This window comes from Lycium barbarum, chromosome 2, assembly GCF_019175385.1.
Source record: "Lycium barbarum isolate Lr01 chromosome 2, ASM1917538v2, whole genome shotgun sequence".
NCBI classification, from domain to species: Eukaryota; Viridiplantae; Streptophyta; class Magnoliopsida; order Solanales; family Solanaceae; genus Lycium; species Lycium barbarum.
The window spans coordinates 20,805,863-20,812,353 of record NC_083338.1 but is presented as its reverse complement, the minus strand read 5'-3'; the positions used below and the strand labels follow the sequence as shown (position 1 = coordinate 20,812,353).

Below are 6,491 nucleotides of genomic sequence, written 5' to 3'. Positions count from 1 at the left end.
ACATATCATATGAAATCACGCATGAAGATCATAGCAATCGTCTCGATAAAAGAAGAAAGAGAGTTAAGACATGGTGATACCTGATCGTTGGCGATGATTTGACGAAACTCGAAATTTAAAGCAGTGATTTTTGACAAGAAAAGAGCAACGAGATTGAGATAAATATGAAGGAGAGTAGGAGATGTAGAGAAAAAGAAGAAGGGTTATGATGGAGAGGGAGTTAGAGAGTGAAGAGGCGGTTCGTTTGTTTTAAAAAAAAAAAATTGGTAACCGTCGGGTCATGTATTTAAACATGCCCGACGGTTACGTACCCTGTTACGGACCGTAACATGAGATACGAACCGTATCACGTGTTACGGTCAACCAAACGACCCCATTTCACATATTCATTAATGACCTGGCACTACAATCGACGGACCGTAACACGTGTTACGGTCCGTATCACCTGGCGTAACGTGTTCAAAATTTCTAGTGAATGCCCAGATTTTGTATCAAAGTTACGATCCGGTGTTATGGTCCGTAACACGTACGACGGACCGTAACTCATACCGTAACACTCTTTTTCATCCTTCAGTGATTTCTGCCTTTTCTTATCGCTGTTACGCTACATGATACGGACCGTAACATGGGTTGCGGGCCGTAACGTGGAGCGTCTTGTCTGGGAAAAACTCAGCAGTTATTTGGCCTCTTCAGTTCTCAGAATCCTACCACATTAGCAAATCCAAAACACAAAAGAACACAAGGAAAATACAAAATTTAAACTACTTACAAAGCGGTAAATGCGGGTTGCCTCCCACACAGCGCTTGGTTTAACGTCACAACTCGACGTGATACCTCATTTTCGAGTTCAGGAACCGTATTTCAAACGATACCTATCAACGACCTTACCATCATCAATACACCAATGGTAATGCTTCACTCTTTGTGCATTCACCTTAAAAGTCCGAGTGCCATCCTAGGATTTCACCTCAATGACGCTTCCATTCGGGGAAACACTTGCGATTTCAAAAGGACCAGACCACCGAGACTTTAACTTGCCCGGAAAGAACTTTAGGAGTGAACTGTACAACAAGACCAAATCCTTTAGTTGAAAATATCTTTTAAGGATCTTTGAGTCATGATAGTATTTCATCTTCTCCTTGTACAGTGTTGCACTTTCATAGGCACTGTACCTAAATTCATCCATCTCGTTTATTTGAAACAACCTCAGTTTTGTCGCTTCATGCCAGTCCATGTTCAGCTTTTTCAATGCCCAAAGGGCTTTATGGTCAAGCTCAATAGGCAAATGACATGCCTTCCCAAATACCAACTTATACGGTGAAGTCCCGATAGACGTTTTGAATGCCGTGCGATATGCCCATAAAGCATCATCTAACTTTTTGAACCAGTCAGTGCGATTTACATTGACCGTCTTTGCCAAGATGCTTTTTATCTCTCTGTTTGAGACCTCAACCTGGCCACTTGTCTGAGGATGATATGGAGTGGCAACCCTGTGATGCATGCCATATTTTTCAAGAAGATCAGCAAATGGTTTGTTGCAGAAATGAGAGCCACCATCACTAATAATAGCTCTAGGAGTGCCGAATCTAGTAAAGATGTTCTTTTTTAGAAAGGCATGGACTCTCCTACCATCATTGTTAGGAAAGGCCACTGCTTCCACCCATTTAGAGACATAATACACCGCAACAAGAATGTATTTCAGGCCGTAGGAGCTCATGAAGGGCCTCATAAAATCAATTCCCCATACATCAAAGAGCTCCACCTCAAGAACAAAATTCATCGGAGTTTCATGCCTCCTACCTATCGTACCCTGGCGTTGGCATTTATCACAAGAGCGTGCCAACATATTTGCATCACGATAAATGGCTGGCCAGTAGTAACCACACGCTAGCACCTTGGCTGCGGTTCGATTTCCACTGTGATGTCCACCAACCGGAGAATTATGGCACGCCTTCAAAATATCCATCACCTCAGATTCCGCCACACATCTCCGGATCAAATTGTCAGCACACGTCCTGAATAAGTAAGGCTCATCCCAATAAAACTGTCAGCAGTCTCTCAAGAATTTCTTCTTTTGATATGCCTTCAACTCGTCAGGAACGATGCAGTTACCAAATAATTGGCAATATCGGCATACCATGCTGCCACATCATTGGAGATGACCAAGACTCTTTCATCCAGAAAAGTGTCATCAATATCCAGCACATCAATCGGTCTCCCTGGTGCTTCAAGTCTGGAGAGATGGTCAACTACTTGATTTTCGGACCCTTTTCGGTCTTTGACTTCAAAGTCAAATTCCTGTAGCAACAAGACCCATCTTATCAACCGAGGCTTAGCATCCTTCTTCGCCATCAAATAGCGCAATACAGCATGGTCAGTGTGAACCACTACCTTGGCACCCAACAAATAAGCTCGAAACTTTTCAAAAGCATAAACAATGGCAAGTACTTCCTGCTCCGTTACTGTATAGTTCAATTGAGCTTCATTCAGTGTTTTGCTGGCATAATAAATTGGGTGCAGGATCTTGTTTAGCCGCTGACCAAGCACAGCGCCAATTGCAAGACCACTGGCGTCACACATTAATTCAAAGGGCAGTGACCAATCCGGGGACACAACAATAGGTGCGGAGGTTAACTTCAGATTCAACTCGTCGAAAGCCTTAATGCACTTCTCATCAAAATTGAATTTGGACTCTTTTTCCAAGAGTTTGCACATTGGGTTAGAAATTTTGGAGAAGTCTTTGATAAACCTCCTATAGAATCTGGCGTGTCCCAAGAAACTCCGAACTCCTTTTACTGAAATGGGCGGAGAGAGTTGTGAAATTACATCGATTTTGGCTTGATCAACCTCAATCCCTCTTTCTGAAATCTTATGGCCAAGGACAATTCCCTCCTTTACCATAAAATGACACATTTCCCAGTTGAGAACGAGGTTTGTCTCCTCACATCTTTGCAGCATCCGATCGAGATGGTCTAAACATTCATCGAATGAATCTCCCACCACAGAGAAGTCATCCATGAATACTTCAAGAAAGTTTTCAACCATGTCGGAGAATATGTACATCATACATCGTTGGAAAGTAGCCGGAGCATTGCAAAGACCAAATGGCATCCGGCTGAAAGCGAATGTCCCATAGGGACAAGTGAAAGTAGTCTTATCTTGGTCTTCCAATGCAATGTTGATTTGGTTGTATCGTGAGTACCCATCCAAGAAACAATAATAAGACCTTCCAGCTAGCCGATCAAGCATTTGATCAATAAAAGGCATAGGGAAATGATCTTTGCACGATGCCGTGTTCAACTTCCGGTAGTCCATATACACTCTCCAACCGGTGACAGTTCTTGTCGGAATCAACTCATTTTTTGAGTTAGGGACAACAGTGATGCCCCCTTTCTTTGGCACACATTGGACTGGACTTACCCATGGACTATTGGCAATTGGGTAAACCACCCCAGCATCTAGCCACTTAATAATCTCTTTCTTTACCACCTCTTGCATCGGTGGATTCAATCTTTGCTGATGCTCAGTACTTGGTGAACTTCCCTCCTCCAACTGAATTCTGTGATCACAAATTCCGGAGGGAATCCCCCTGATGTCTGTAATAGTCCAACCCAAAGCTCTTAAATGCTTCCTCAAGACTGCGATGAGTCTCTGAACTTGGCCCTCATTCAGAAGTGATGACACAATAACTGGAAGAGTAGCATTTGCTCCAAGAAACACATATTTAAGATGGGATGGAAGTTGCTTGAGTTCCAACTTCGGCGGCTCAATAATTAATGGTTTTGCTGGAGGAGTTGTTCGTTTTTCTAAATCAAGAGACAGTTTCTTGGGCTCATAAGAGTAAGACCCCAGACCGGTGAGTGAATTCACTGTCTCATTATATCCCTCCATTTGTTCGGCATCAAAATTCACCAAGATGGCCAATAATGCTTCACTCAAGCATTCTTCCTCCATTTTAAATTCCACTTCTTCATCCACCTCATCAACCGAGTTTATGACTGAAATACTTTGATAAGGACTAGGTCATTTCATGCCTTTGCTAGCGTGAAAAGTCACCTCCTCATCGTTCACCCGGAACTTGATCTCGTGCTTCTCGGAATCCATAAAAGCCCTCCCTGTCGCAAGGAAAGGTCTTCCCAAAATGATAGGAATTTCCTGATCAATAGCACAATCAAGAATCACGAAATCTGCCGGCAGTAGGAATTCCCCAATTTGAACCAGCACATCATCAACTACCCTCACTGGCCTTTTTATCGATCTGTCAGCCATCTGCAACCTCATGGTAGTTGGCCTTGGCATCGCTAGCCCCGATCTCTTGAAATTTTCCAGGGGTATAAGATTTATGCTAGCCCCGTTATCACACAAAGCCTTGGAGAAAGCCCTGGCGAAATCTTGCTGCCCTATGGTGCATGGAATTGTGAATGCTCCAAGATCTTCCCTCTTTTGCACTGTGGTCTTGGAAAGAATAGCACTAACGCGGTGAGTAATACCCACAGTGTCGTGTTTCAATGGATTCTTTTTCTTTGTTAAAAGATCCTTCAAATACTTAGCAAAGCCAGACATTTCTTGGACAACGTCCATCAAAGGAATGTTCATTGTCAACTGCTTGAGTTGATCATCAAATCGCAAGCACTTCTCATCTTCTGTTTTTCTCACTAGCCTTTGAGGAAAAGGTGGTGAAGATTTAAACAATTAGCTCAAAGGGCGAAGAGCGCCGGAAAGTTTTGCCTTTCCCCCTTCCTGTTTTTCTCCTTGTGCCTTGAGATTTTCAAGATTCTGCTCCTCTTCAGCCACAATAGGGACTTCCTCCTCTGCTTCTTCCTCTACAATAGCATCAGGTACATCAGGCTGCGCTTCTTTTTCAACAGTTGGTTCCAGATCAATCACCTTTTTATTAGCACCTTGAAGTATTTTTCCACTTCTGGTGCTAATAGCAAGTACATTCTCCACAGAGTTTACCCCACTACCTTTTGGATTTGGAACTGTATCACTTGGTAGTTGTCCCCGTTGAGGATTATGCACTTCTCGGGAAAGGTCTCTGAATTGCGCTTCAAGCTTCTGAATGGAAGCTGAATGAGATAGTTGGACCTGAGACATTCCCTTGATTGTGCTCTATGTTATGTCTTGATTCATCAACATTTTCTGCATCATACTTTTCAGTTTCGCAGAATCATTAGACGTGTTGCCAGCAGGGTTGCTAGCTGAGTTATCTCTCCACTGTTGGGAATTAGATGCTTTCCCCCTAGGTGGTATGTAGGGGTTCGAGCTCTTGTTTCCATAATTATAGTTGTTATAATTCCCTTGATTTGGATTGCCCTAATCATTTCTTCCATAATTGTTTCCTTGAAATTGTTGTTGAGGCTTTTGCCATGGGTGATTACCGGGACCTTGATAATTTTGCCTTTGATAGCCCCCTTGCGAGTTGTTGACATAATTCGCATCTTCATATTGTGGCTGCCCCTCTAGATAAGCTTCTTCAGAGACTTGGTACATTCGAGAGCATGAGGTGGCATCTCCTCGACAACATTCACACCTTTGGCTTCTTTCTCCATAAGCCTCTTCGATAATAAATCCACGGTGGTTTGCAATTGAGCAAAAGCATGATCTCGCTCATGATTTTCTTTAGCCACCGCGGCAGCAGAGGGACTACCATATGACAGGGTTTCACTATCACTAGAATGCTAAGCTTGGTTGTGGGTAGTAAGCTTGTCGAGCAACCTGGTGATGTTGACAAATGATTTGTCCATGAAGCATCCCCCTGCTGCAGTGTTGACAACAATTTGATTCATGGTATCTAACCCCTTGTAGAATTTCTCGGTGAGGATAGCATCCAGAAATCCATGGGTCGGAGATTGAGCTAGATAATATTTGAAACGCTCCCATGCTGCATATAGTTGTTCCCCTGGTAATTGTTTGAACTCAAAGATCTTGTCCCTAAGCTCAGCCTTTTTGCTTGGTGGAAACCACTCTTTCAAGAATATATTGGCTAACTCGTTCCAGGTATGAATAGTATTGTTGGGGAGCTTTTCATACCATTCCCTTGCTTGGCCAGCCAAGGAATATTTGAAGACTCGTAACCGCAGTGCATCAACAGGAACAACACCTTGGGATTGTTGAGAACATACATGCAGGAAATTCTTCAGGTGTCGGAGTGGACAATCCTCCGAAGAATTTCGGAAATAGCCTTCAAGTTTCAATAGTTGATACATAGAGCTATCAATTTTTGAAATTAGCATTTCCCGTTCTAGGAGGAACTACAGCAGAAGCATAATCAACTTCGTCGATGAATTCCGCAAATACATTCTCATCCTCCTCTTCTTCTGGTGCAGGATGGTTCACTTGGATTCCCCCTTGGTTTCCTTGATTGCGATTGTGTCTTCCTGCCATGTTCACCTAGTTCGCTACAACAACAAACAAGGTGTGATGGAATAGAAAGAATTTTAAAGAAGAGTACACAACAATTAGTAATTTCTAAACCGTAGTCCACGGTA

The 6,491-nt window shown here is 43.0% G+C and overlaps 1 non-coding gene across 1 annotated transcript; it reads left to right on the top strand.

Moving 5' to 3' along the window:
• Window positions 1-5,835: 5,835 nt before the first annotated feature.
• LOC132629525 (small nucleolar RNA R71) lies at window positions 5,836-5,942 on the top strand. The gene has a single exon (XR_009578296.1). It is a non-coding gene; the product is annotated as a small nucleolar RNA R71 (small nucleolar RNA).
• Window positions 5,943-6,491: the final 549 nt, after the last annotated feature.